Source organism: Topomyia yanbarensis, chromosome 3 (genome assembly GCF_030247195.1).
Source record: "Topomyia yanbarensis strain Yona2022 chromosome 3, ASM3024719v1, whole genome shotgun sequence".
NCBI lineage: Eukaryota > Metazoa > Arthropoda > Insecta > Diptera > Culicidae > Topomyia > Topomyia yanbarensis.
The window spans coordinates 142886956-142901449 of NC_080672.1; the positions used below are offsets into that span (position 1 = coordinate 142886956).

Here is a 14494-nt window from a genome sequence, read left to right on the forward strand (position 1 = left end):
TGTAATGTTTGAAATCAAATGAAACTGCACCGAGGAACAAAAATACATTACATTGCCACAATTCATGTCCGTGAAATAATTAAGAAGACTATAAGACATGTGACTCTGTGTAAAAAATCCGACGGTAAGCTCAAGACTAAAATATTACGATAACACGAAGAGAATTTACGAAAATCGTTGCACATCGTTCAATTCTTGACTTTTTTAGTCAATAAAGTTAATACAAATTAATGTATCATCAAGTTATCATAAACATATTAAACATATTCAGACACAACCACCGACTAAACATTTGAGTATAATGCCATCTTTTTTGCGTGAACTAGTTTTGTGAAAACACAAAAAATATTTTCAATGCGAGGTTTATTTATCATTGATTGACTAGTGGCCTATTTTGATTTTTTTTTCTCGAAGAATAGTTGGGCAGTGATCTTGACTTTTCGCGATGCTGGTGTACTGATGTGACGATGCAGAGGGTAAGAGGCCCTTAACAAGGCCATTAAAAGCAGCAAGAGAGCGTGTTTCTTCAACCTGTGTGAGAGTGCCAATGCGAATCCGTGGGGTGACGCCTACAGAATCGTGATGGCCAAGACCAAAGGGGGCTCTTCACCCCCAGAACGGTCTCCGGACCGGTTGGTGACGATTATCAAAGCACTCTTCCCGTCTCGAGCCACAAGCCCCTGGCCACCTGCACCAGGAGACAGCGCGAGCGCGGCCGAAATGGTGGCTCCGGTGACGAATGAAGAACTACTCGCAGTGGCTCATTCCCTAGCAATGAACAAAGTTCCAGGGCCGGATGGAGTTCCAAACAGCGCTCTCAAGGCAGCGATCATAGCGAACCTGAACATGTTCAGGCTAGCTATGCTGAGATGCCTTGACGAATACCGCTTCCGCGATAGATGGAAAAGGCAGAAATTGGTGCTGTTGCCGAAGCCCGGGAAGCCGCCAGGCGACCCATCGGCGTACAGACCAATCTGTCTGATCGACAAGACTGGCAAATTACTTGAGAGGATCATCCTCAACAGGTTAACCCCGTACTCAGAAGGTACGGACGGCCTGTCAAGCAACCAGTTTGGCTTTCGGGAGGGTAAGTCCACGGTGGACTCTATCAACTCAGTGATAAAGACTGCCGAGATAGCGATCCAACGAAAAAGGGGAGGCATTCGATACTGTGCGTTAGTGACACTTGACGTGAAAAACGCATTCAACAGCGCAAGAAGGGATACCATCGCGCTCTCGCTACACCTGCTTAACCTACCGGTGGGTCTGTACCGGATCCTGGAAAGCTACTTCCAGAACCGCGTACTGTTATACTGTTCTGAGACTGAAATTCCCTCCTGGGGTCAAGATCGTCGGCTTTGCCAAAGACGTAACCTTGGAGGTCTACGGGGAGTCAATCCCTGAGGTAGAACTAACTGCAGAACACGCGATCAACACGGTGGAGGAATGGATGAGCGCAAGAACCCTGGAGCTCGCTCAGCATAAGACGGAGGTAGTTATCGTCAACAACCGCAAGTCGGCACAACATCCATGTTGGAGAAGTCGTGATCACCTCACAGCGGAGTCTGAAATCTCTCGGAGTCATTATAGACGATAAGCTGACCTTCGGCAGCCACGTCGACTATACATGCAAGAAAGCGTCGACTACTGTTGCGGCACTATCGAGGATGATATCCAACAGCTCAAAGGTGTGCGCCAGTAGACGTAGGTTACTGGCAGGCGTTGCCGTATCTATCCGCAGGTACGGCGGCCCGTCATGATCAAGAGCACTGAGGGTAACCAGTTACCTATAGAAACTGGAGAGCACCTACCGCGTGATGTGCCTCAGAGTGATATCTGCTTACCGCACGGTATCACACGATGCATCCTGCGTGATAGCGAGCATGATGCCAGTCGGGCTGGTCATCCGGGAAGATGCCCGCGAGCGCACCAGGGTGACCTCGGTCGTCAGATGGCAGTGTGAGTGGGATAACTCCTCGAAAGGTAGGTGGACCCACCGGCTGATACCTAACATATCGAGCTGGGTGGGCAGACCCCATGGGGAAGTTCACTTCCATCTGACACAATTCCTGTCAGAAAAATAAAAAAATAGATCTGATTGCAAGAATTACATTTTGTGCAATGTGTTCAACAGATGTCGGTAGTACAGCGTGGGCGATGATTTTTTTTAGAATTTTCTTCAAGTTGTAACGTCTGTTTGTATGTGCTGCGAAGTCTGTTACAAGAGAAACCGACAATTTGGGAAAGGAATTGTACTGCAGGATTTTTTTAGGTACATTGGCGTCAATATTCGCCACGCCGACACACGCCGGCGCGCCGCCGCCGTTAGGGTCCAACGGCGTGACGCCGCCAACGCCGCCGCCGCCGGCCAAATATCTTGCTTACGCCGCCGCCGATTAAAAATGCATCGGCGCACACCTCTAGTTCCGATATTGGTAACAAGCCCGTGCATCAGGTTAACGATCCTCTGTATTTCCCTTTAATGTTCGATATAATCGTTCGTATACGTGTATTTCACAAACAATCCGATATGGAAAATAGGATACTTTCGTTGATTTATAACATCTCGAGCTATCATAACTCTTTGTATAACATGTTATCACTCGGTAGTTTGCAACCCAAAAAAATATATCGTGGAGAAGGTATAGCGAAATTAGTCTAAATAATGCCGCAATAAATAGTGATCCGGCCCATTACGCAGATAAGATTAGCTTTTCTAGGCAATACTCCCACGATCGGCTGTGTGGAGTTGAAATTGCTTTTGTTTAGAAAACATAGGATACTCCCGGTAGCCGGCTACCCAGAGTTTAAAAAGAACCAAAATCTAAACAGGATCTTCTTTTTCGAGCGATCGTGTTCTCGAAAACTTACTAAACTACTACCTAATAAACTATGTACAGGTCACATCGCTTGCATGGAACGAATCCTAGAACACCAACTTCGCGACACCTATGAAAGAGTCTGATGAACCTTCTATATAAGATTCCTCATTTTATTCAAACGATCGCTGGGTAAAATCAGCACCGACACTATAGAAACCACGAAAAAATACGTCGCGTGATTGAATATTATTAAGAAATATAAGCTATCCGGAGTTCAAGTTGCTTATTTTGCTAATCGTATTAATACAACAAATGATAAATTTCCCAAATTCTCGGCAGCCGGCTGCCCAGAGCAATTATTACATGATAACGCTATTGGCACACTTACTAACAACTCTCCCATTCCCGTGATACATGTGGGGATGCAGAGGATTCCTCGGTCTCTAGTAGCAACATGTATCGGACTAACATTCCTTCCTTTCCCAGAAGATCTGCATTCGGACGTGGCCGGCGTCGGTATTGATCAGCATGCAGGGATCAGAATAGATTGTACAATGTGGTACATCATGTTATTCCCAAGCATGTTGTTCCAATGAACATTTTGCAACCTAATTTGGTTCTGGTCAATAACGGAGTAGCAACTACGGGCGATCTCTTATGCTTATGCTTATGCTTATGCTAAAGTCGTCCCTTAAGGACAATTATTAGTAAAAAACAAGTTTTGCATCCCATGGAGAAAATGATGTAAAACCACTGGATATCAAGTCTTATCCGAGTGATCAAGACCTGCATTCGGGAAGCTTTCGAAACGATAATAGAGATATGCTGTTTGAACGTCGAGAGTTAAAGTGTGGAACAATCAAAAATTGTTCAACTTAAGGAGATGGTCTGCGTTACAAGATCGAAGAAATCGGGTTTTTATTGCTTATATCAATAGATAAACTATAAAAAAAATTCCAAATCGAATTAAAAATATTTTTGAAGATATAGAGCGCAACACACAGGTGGACATACAGGTATGCGAGCAAGCGTACGGACAAACGTGGTTGTGGGGAATGCTATTCACTTTTCAATCACTTCGTTTTTAAGATTCCTTCGAATTGGCGTGACAGGAAAAGCTATTTATCGGGGGCAGGCATAGCGTAGTTTGTAAATCGATTACCTTGTACGTATATGTATAGCGAGGACGTGATGAGAAATCGTGAGTTTTACAAAAGAAATGCATAGGATTCGCTCAAACATTGAAAACCTTTTCCGAGGCCCGGAGGGAGTTTCATATCCCAACCGACAAATTGGGACAATGTGTTTAGGGTGGGGCATTGTTATATGGAAAATCGTTATCATAACCACATCAACCGAGAACAGCACTTTTTTGGTTCCATTTGGGGTCCCAAACAACTGTGCAAAATTTGGGGTCGATTGGTTTTGACTCGGTGTAGCGCATTGCGTTTGAAATTTGTATGGAAATTAGTATGGGAAAACCTACTTTTTTGCATTTTCAATTTTACAGACTACAATTCTTTCTGCGGTATACCTATAATTAGATAGAAGTGTAGTCCAGGATATGTTGAACAACTTTGTCGAAGGATGCATGGTGGTAGAATGTCTCTAAATAAGTTATAGCGATTCAAAGTACGATAGATCGAATTAATTGCCAAAAATCATTTTTTGCCAACACTGCGGGGGTACCAATGATATTTCATATAGCATACCAGAATAACATAATATATTTTATATTTACCACATTGTATGTTTGAATGAATTATTCAAAATCCTTAGCTCAATTTCATGGGCGTAGGTGATTGAGAAATAGGGCGTAGTAAGAGGGGGCTTCAACATATAGAAATTCACACTGAAATAACTGAAATATTGTCGAGTTGAAATGTTCAGATGAATTATTTTAAAACATTTGCACAAATTTCTATGCAAAATAGTAACAATTAAACGAAACATATGAAACAAAACGTATTCTTCTTTGAATAGTTATAACTTGTTTTCGAGACATTCTATCACCATGCATCCTTCGGCAAAGTTGTTCAGAATATCCTGTACTACACTTCTATCTAATTGTAGGCATACTGCAGAAAGAATTGTAGTCTGTAAAATCGAAAATGCAAAAAAGTAGGTTTTCTCATACTAATTTCCATACAAATTTCAAACGCAATACGCTACGCCGGGTCTAAACCAATCGACCCCAAATTTTGCACAGTTGTTTGGGACCCCAAATGGAACCAAAAAAGTGCTGTGCTGAAAAAATGATCTTCTGCTAATCTGAAATATTTATTAGTGCCCAAGCTATTTTCATGTGGGTGATATAATTGTGGAGGCTTAAGAAGACAAACCTATTTTTTGTCTGCTGTTACCCTATTTTTGCATTTTAGTGTCGTAGAGCAGCGGTTCTCAACCTTGTTCGTACCACGGACCCCTTAGAAATCGCCCTGCGTTGCTGCGGACCCCCACGGATAAACATCGACTTTGTATGCTATCAATATGTTATTTTCAGTTTGTTAGGAAACAAGACTTAAAATTTCAATATGCGCTCTGAAAATATATTTTGCTTCGCGGGCCCTCAGGTACTTATATATGAATAAGAAATCAAATGCAACTAGTTTGGTCCACTGCACGCATCTGATGCCAGAATTACGGGGGTTTGAGTACCCGGAGTATTCCGGCAGTAGGCAAGAAACGATTCCCAGGGGCATTTCATTGGTCGCCGCGAAATTTCTATCATAATTTATATAGAAAAAGTGGCGGAATTTGATAAGAAATCAAACGCAACTAGTTTGGTCTACTACACGCATCTGTGGCCAGAGTTAAGGGGGTTTGAGTACCCGAAGTACTTCTGGTATTAGGGTAAAGTAGTAAAACTTGCAAAATTTTCGACTTTGTTCGTCTTCATTTCAGTTTCTAATTGTTAACAATAAAAAAATAATAAAATAAATTTTTGATCGAAGATGCAATTTATGGAATTTAGGGGAGTATGGTAATAGGAGAGAGTAGGTTATTTGGGTATCTAATGATAATTTAGAGTAGTCTTATTTATTTATTTTATTTATTACATCTTCGGTATATATCGTACAGATTACACTTAATGCTATTGCTAGTGTCAATGTTAAGAATTTCTAATTGCTAACTTATAATTAGATTTAGTGGTATGGAAGTCATAAGCTAAAACAGTTTCGTTGAATCTGCTACATCTGTCTAGCGTATTGTTCTGGACATATGCTGTGCGGTGCCTGGGAATCCACAGAAGCGGACGATTCCTTATATCACGAGGGGGAACAAATAAATGAATCCTTGAGAGAATGTCGGGACAGTCAATATTGTTCGACAACATATCGAAAATGAACATTCTTTGCAAGAACGTGCGGCGAGACTCCAGCGTTGGCAAATCTAGCAACATGCATCTATTATTATACGGCGGAAGACGGATAGGGTCGTTCCAAGGCAATTTTCTGAGAGCAAAACTTCTCTGAACGCGCTCCAGTCGGCTACTTTGAACGGCGTTGTATGGCGCCCATACTTGTACAGCATACTCCAAAGTGCTCCGGACCAGGGCGCAGTATAAGGTATTTCAGTGTATTTCAGTGCGTAGAAATCCATAAAATCGACAGCGTTCCGTTTTAGAAAACCCAATGTTGCAAAAGCCTTCGCCGTTGTTGCAGTGATGTGGTCGGCGAAACGAAGTTTTCTGTCGAATAACACTCCCAGGTCACGGATAGAATCCACCCGCTCGATGACACAGGCTTGAAGAGTATATTCGCAACGCCTTATATTTGCCGAGCGTTCGAAACTTATCATCTTACATTTATCAATGTTGATCTGCATACCGTTCAGCAAACACCATTCCTCTATATTGGAGCACAGCAGAATCTAGTGCTGAAGCAATTGAACGAAAGATTTTCAAATCATCAGCATAGAGCAGGTTTTCAGAGTTGATGCGGGTGCAGAGGTCGTTGATCAATAAGAGAAAGATCAATGGCCCTAGGTGACTTCCTTGAGGCACACCGGTTGGCGTTACGAATGCGCTTGAGCATGTAGTGCCAATTCTAACGAAGGTAGATCGTTGTGAGAGGTAAGAATGCAGCCATCTGGTAACCCACTCAGGAGGGCCTAGTCGCTCCAGCTTCAAAACAGCAATGTTGCGAAATCAAAATATATAGCGTACACTTGTTGACGCTTCTATACAGCTGGAACTAGAAAGCTCGTGTACGTCATCAAGTTCGAAGTGGCGGAGCGTTTTTTCATAAATCCGTGTTGTCGTTCGTCGATTATGTTGGAAGAAGCAGCGTACATCGCATTGTACACAAACTTTTCCAGGACTTTAGCTAGGCAGTTCAGCAGCGAGATTCTGTAGTTTTCAACATTGTGCCTATCTCCAGCCTTATGAATAGGAACTATAGCAGCTTCTTTCCATGCCATTGGGAAAATATTTTCCGAGAGTGAACGCTGAAAAATAATACTTATTGGTGCAGAAAGTGCTCGGGCACAATGCTTTATAAACACAGGAGGCAATGTTTCAAGGTACTGTTGCGATGGATAGACAGGAGGGCTGGTAAATACATCTCGGAAGTGATCTGCAAAAAGGTTCACCGACTCGGCAGCGGACTGTGAATTTTTGTCTCGAAGATAGACATTTTCTGGTACACCCACGGAACGTTTTCTGCTGTTTATAAATGTCCAGAATGTCGAAGGATTATTTCGAAGGCTGCGCTGAACTTGGTTCAAATATTCACCGAATGCACTGTCCCGGGCTGTTTCATATTGCAGTTCAGTATGACGAAGAATAATTTTGTTGTCGTCGGTCCTATGATGTAAATATCCCTTTCGTTGTTTCCGGAGTACGTTGCGTAGGCGACCAAGCTCAGCGTTCCACCACGGAAATTTATATTCTGCTTTTCTGCTGACACGTTTATGGTAGAACTAGACTTTGATGCCGGATTGAATTCAGATTCTAACTGATTTGAATATTTATATTTTTATTAAATGTCATTTTATATTTATTTACAAATTTGATTATTCGTCAGTGTGAATTGAGGAGTGCGTTTACGATAGTCCTGTACAAAAATTTCAATCTAACATTAGGGCAATTTATGTATATTCTTGAAATTTGTATGGCTTTATATTTAAATGATTTTAATTATCTTCCCAAGCAACACTTGCAACATGCAATGGCCGCGGTTGGTTGCATAACCATAAATTTTTGTGAGAAATGAGGTGGGAACATCTTCATAATAATCCTAAAAGTTACTGTACTAAATGGTACGTTTAAATTCCTGCACTATTTGGTCGAAATAAAATTTAAAGATCATGAACAAAATTTCAAAGTATTCACATATGGCTTAAGAGACGTAATAAAATAGTTTTAATTTTTTTATTAGCGACATTCTGATTGGTTTCCATTTTGCACTGGGTGGCACATAATAAGACTGTAACCCAAGTCATGTCTATATTTGGTTTGTTTAAATCTTTATCTATAAAGGACGAACAGTTATGTAGCTAACAATTTTAGAGTTGGTGAACTGCTTTTTGTAATTTTGGTGATCGTAAAAGTCAGCAAAACTCAATAGTTTACAGAAAAGCAAAAGGCTTTTTTGGGCATAAGAGAATAGCAGAAAAACCGCATAAAGGTCGAAACCAATTTACAGCAAAGCTATAATGCTGAGAGGAAGTGCAAGCCAACTTTGAGATGTAGTATCATTCTCACTTTGATTTACTATTGATAATAGGGTTTACAATATTTACCATCTGTGAAGTTGATGAAAGACGCACCGCTTAGCAGTTTTCGATTTTAATGCCTAAATCTCGAAATAAAAGAAGGTGCCGCATATGAAAAATATCTTCTGCTGAAATGAGAATGACATCCTGAAGCAATTAATATGCTTGTTTGATCAGAACAATTCAATCATTTGAGAATTTTCCCTACATAATAATCTCTAGTTAATTGAATGTCGTTAGAAAGTAAAAATGAAAGTGTGACTACATAAGTCGAAATAAAAATGAAAATAGAAAAAGGAATCAACGGGAATCCATCGGCAGCGGTGAGTAGCCACGGTAGGCACCGCCACCAACCTACACATAGTAGTATACACGCTAACACTGTAAGAGCAATGGAAATAGCCTAATAAAAATCTACACCGGCATTTGACAGGCATACAGAGATAACAGCGGCATTTTTATTAATGTTGGTAATCGACAGGTTTTCAGTGGTGACCTTACGTGACTTCTCTTTTGTGGGCTCTCACGGTAAAGGGGACAAGTTTGTCTTTACCAGGAGACATGTTGGCAGATTTGAGTGATTCGCAGCTATGCTGCCTAAGCTCGACTCCTGCCAGCAGAAGACAAAAGATTAGTCTGTAGGATTTTAAGTCTTTTTCTAATGACCCTGCCACTTCTAGTTTTCCAATCTGTATATTTCACATCCTTGCTCTCACTTGAGTACTAAAGTTCTAGTTTTTCATAACTTTCTCTGCTTAGTAATCTCTAGCTAATTGAATGTCCGCAGTTCTGGTTCTCGCCAAAAAGGGTCGGTACTAGGAATCCTACATGTGACCTTGTCTCACTTTACTATTTCTAATTGTGCGGTAAAATACTGGAACAGAAAATTCTATTCTGTGCAATTTTTTTTCGGGAATATGTGACCAAGAAGACAACTTTGAATTCCAAAACAAATTGAACGTTCAAGATTCCTGATAACTAATTAAGGTCCATCAATAAAGTAGAAACACCAGATAATCTTAAACGACGCCGTCAAGTGAAGTAAATTGAAAACTAAAAGGAGAAAACAAATAAAGAATGGAAACTTTAGAAAGTCCATTGTATAATAATTAATTATTTTTCAGATAATGTGATTTTCAAAAACATTTCATAATTCTCTAACTTCTACAATCCGGTTTATTCAGTCACTTTATTCAACAATGTTTTTTAATTTCATTCTAAATAGTCCATTTGTTTTAGATTCTTCATTTTATGGATTTTACTCGTCTTGTTTATTTTATTCATTTTGAATATTTGACTTATTTTAAATATATGATTATTGCATTTTAATTATTTATTTTGTTCAGCTTTTTTTTATTCATTTGGGTTCATTTGATCAATTTTATTCGATTCATTCTTTGGTTTCATTCTGATCAGTTTATTCTTTTTGTGCAATTTACTACTTATTTCATTCACTGTTTTCATTCTATACATTCTATCCATTTTCGACAGTCCATACATTTTATTCAGTTTCTGCATTTTAACCAATTCATGCCCAAGTTGCTTGTGGACAACAACGTTTTTAAACAGCTATAACTTTTGATTGAGGCGAGATTTGTTCACAAAAACAAGTAAGGCTCATTAATGTGATTATTGCCTTTATTTTGAAGATTTACAGTTACAAGGATCAGCTCTAGAATTGAATTATTGCAATTAGTCTGATTGGATTCCGATGGAGCAGTGCTGCCAGGGACAGTTTACGTTGACGACGGAAAATGATTTTTTCATATATCGTCGTTATGGTGCAATATTATTGAAAACTGATAAAACTTATCAATTTAGACTGTCGTTGGCTACGTTTTCCACGTAATTGGACTATTGTAATTATTCTAGGAGAATTGTATTGAGCATTAGAAGGTAAAAATTGACAAGCTTCTAGCACTGCCATGGAAGCACCTATCTTTATGAAAATAGGCTTTTCGTGTTTCTTGACCTCACCGTTTTCAAGGCAAAATAGTTTTGAAACCTTACATGCACTAGAAAAAAGTTGGACATGAAAGGGTTAATAATCTGACTATTTTTTTCGTTTTATTCATTTCATCAAAACTATTTATTTAAAACAATTTTTTTTTTATAATTTATGACCTTTTAACATTTAATTTTTCATTTCATCAATTCAATTTATTCTGCTTATTTTCTTCTTTTTATTTATTTTATAAATTCTTTGGTTTTGTTTATTTGATTCGTTTGTTTTATTTATTCATTTCGTTTATTTTTTATTTTATTCATTTCGTTCATTCCATTCATTTTATTCATATGATTCATTGTATTCACTGAATTTATTAAATTAATTTGAATCATTTGACTAGAAACTGTTTCCATCCCACCTCTAGTTGGGTACCTACTTCGCATGAGTTCTGCAAACTATTGAATAATCCAACAGTGATATGTGTATGAAATCTCAATGCTAGGTGGATTAAATAGGTGTTTCAGTATCAACACGTAGCTCATCAAGTTTCGTAGCGGGCGAGATGTAGGTGAAAAGTGTACTAAGAATGTTATATACATTTCCACAAATATATTTTAAAATAATCGGTCATGGAATCATAGTTTAGAGAAATGGGAAAGGCACAATCACTAGAGATAATTGTCTTTGTTAGCATTTGGATAGTTGATCTTTTCGTTCTCATACTAGTTGAGTTTCACATTAGCAACTTATCTTTGCACTTCAACTATTTTGCTTCTATCTATTAAACATCACATCATGGCACATTTTGATTTTTAATCGTTCACGCGCAGAAAGAAATAACTGTACAGCATCCTAGAATTTCGAGGGCAGTATTTTTGCATGTATTTGTAATTCGGTGCATCATTCCAATTCGACGTTCAACGGACAATACACTATTTTTTCTTGGGCAACCAGATGTACCAGATGTTTCTCTAGTTAGCATATTTTTTAGATTTATTCTACCACTTGAGCACTATCGAATTTCACTCACAGTAATATTTATACTTTATTATCAAATATTGAAGAATTATGGAATAATTACTGATCTACCGAATTTATTATCAAATTAAAAGTACAATTCTGTCAACCTACCGTGAATAAAAATTTAGAAAACTATTTCCACTATTCAGTCAGCCGCCAAGCCTAAAGCATATCACCAAAATTTCTTCGCCAAATTGTTACCACATGTGCGTACAAACAGCAAAAAGCAAACACCAGTCAGTTTCACTTTTCCGGTACTCCTTGTTTGACTTTTCTCCGCGTAGAAAGTGAACCCAACAGATGCCTGACCGGTAGTGCCGCCCCTAAAGCCGGCGACGAACCCGGCCAATATTTGTTCTTCGTTCCCACCGTAGATCACACAAATAAGTTTACGGTAATGGACTTGAGCATATAAAAATATGCACACACACCCTGCACTGAAGACCTATGTGTTATTTCACTTTTAAACTATTTAGTGTGAGACAGCGTCTAATCGTTTTATCCAAGAACTGTTATTGACCCAACAAAAATGCGGTTCATCAAACAGACAGACGGAAGCGCACTCGATATTTGTAAACTGGTCGCGGCGGGTAGAATAAAAATGTACCAACTTGTGTAAGTGATTTCGGAACACTTTCGAAGGGAGCTCGCGTGGCGCGCTGTTCAACGGACTGGCGAATAATGACGATGGAACGTTGTCGCAAATTGAACAAGTAAAGCTTGTCTGGCGTTTAGGTTAGCGCGGCAATTTTTTCTACCTTTCGTCGGAATTGCAGTCGATGGCGAGGTGATTTCAAGACCTCGCTCGGACCCATCGGAATTCTTCGTTTCCGTACCTGTGCTAGTAGGTTGGCATTTTGAGAATTGGTTTATTGTCTACAACTTGTTTGCATTGTTTGTAAATGGATTTGATTTTTTCGAAAATAACTTGATGGTTTACAACCTAATGCTTCGATTTTATTCCGTTTCGTTCTCTGACAGATTAGCATGTGGGACAAGGAATAGGAGTTCGATGTGACTCATTTCTTTTTTCAACCGATTGACTCCACTGGTGATAACTTACTTCAAAATTGTCGAAAATAAAAAAAAAACCAAGATCAGTCATCGTGAAATCCACTTCAATATTAGAATGGAAAAGTGGGCTGAAAACTTCAAGCGCAAAACTCAGACTGGGGTCCTTTGGAGTGCTAACCAGGTGATAGTGTATTGTGTGTTTTGTAATGGATGTATGGAATCAAATTGCATTCTAAGAAAAGTTCGTGAAAATTCACACATTCAATCGATCGTTTTCAAACTTTCAGGGAATAAAAAAACATATTCTAAGGTTCCTCCATAAATGACGTAGCATTACATGGGGGAGAGTGGATTTTTGTATTTTGTGAAAATGTGTGACGACAGGGGGGTAGGGGGTCATGTCATGCCACGTAACTTTTTTAAGGTTGAACAGAGAATGCGCAAAAATCGAAAACGAAAAAAGCAGTTTTTGCTACACCGGGTGTTAGATCTTCATAAAAATCAATCAGCTGTACTGTAACAACATTCTACAAAAGCTGATTGATTTTTATGGAGATCTAACACACGGTGTGGAAAAAAATGCTTTTTTCGTTTTCGATTTTTGCCCATTCTCTGTCCAACCTTAAGGTGTTATATATGCGGAAAAAAAGAGAAAAGTTTGAATTTTTGTAAAGGTATGTAGCCACATTTTTATGAAATACGTCTAGCGTAGTACAATATCCAATTTGCGAAATCCACTTGAGAACATATATTAATAATTGTCGCAGTTATAGTAATTTCCGCAAAACGCGTTTTTTTCAGAGGTTTGCCGTGACTACGATTCCAGTCCAAGAGCTCAACTGTAAGCATAAAACTAAAAAAAATACTTTAGTGTATGCACCTGTGGTGTCCTTGAACGATCGATTAAAAAAAAATGTTCTTCTTTTTAGAAGCGGGGACGATTTAAAAAAAAAACACTATTTTCACCAGAAAAAAAATCACTCAAAAATTCATAACATTAATATAAAAATTTTCACGAAAAAATGGAATCGTTCAAGGATACGGCAGTTAAATTACGAACAAGCTAGAAAAGTTTGGAGATCGGTTGAAAACTTTTTCTGCAATCATAGTCACCGTAAAGACGTTTGTGAGAAAACATGGTCTCGAGATAATCGCTTTTAAAGTTTCCAGTACAGCGCTGTTCGAAAAAATAGCAACGCAAATATTTTTCGAGTTTAATGTAAAATACTCCCATACGTTCTATTCTCCAATAACATTATATGTTTTTGTAAGTGACCTATAGTACGAAGAGTAGAACACGCCACCTGTTTAGTTTAATCATAAGACCCTATGGTTGAATAGTATTTTGATTGTTTTCGTATAGCTTTCAAATGGTTTACAATATCACCTTGATGTCAAAGAGAAAGTTACAGGAAATGTTATGGACCTTTTGAAAAACTTATTATTGTTGATGGAGAAACGCGAATAACTTCTAAAAAGGTCGTAAGAAAACAAAAGAATTGTGTTATTAAAACGAAATTTGAAATATCTCGAATACTACAACATTTCAGAAAATTTTTGTTATGGGCATTTTGATTTAAAATAGCATTTAGAATAATATTCAAAAAGAAAATAGTATTTTTGACAGCAAATAGTATGAATTTTAAAAATATGCCAAAAGTTGTTGTTAGGAAAACTTTTTTATTGAAAGCTTCTCCATGATCCAAATACACTGAAAAAGTTTCTTTTACGTCTTTAAAACAATAAACATTAGATTTTTAACATTTTACGATGGGGTAACGCGAATAACTTTAAAAAAAGGCATAATCACACGAATTAACTGTTTTTGTTGGAACAAAATTCCAAATATCTCGAAAACTATCGCATTTTGGAAGATTTTTGTTAAAAACATTTTGATTTAAAATAAGACTAAGAATTATATTCTGTTATAGAATTACAGTTTAGTATGTCAATTAGTATGAAATTTAAAAAC

General features: G+C 38.3%; 1 protein-coding gene across 3 annotated transcripts in view; it reads right to left on the minus strand.

Annotated features, from left to right (window-relative positions):
• LOC131689015 (elongation of very long chain fatty acids protein 4-like) overlaps window positions 1-14494 on the minus strand; it is a 295570-nt gene that overhangs the window by 19009 nt on the left and 262067 nt on the right. Inside the window, exon 1 of one of the 3 annotated variants that reach the window (XM_058973739.1) lies at window positions 11620-12191. The exons of the other annotated variants lie outside the window; for them this stretch is intronic. The gene's annotated coding sequence lies outside the window, so the exon portion shown is untranslated. Of the gene's footprint in view, window positions 1-11619; window positions 12192-14494 lie in introns of those variants that run through there. 3 annotated transcript variants of the gene reach the window in all.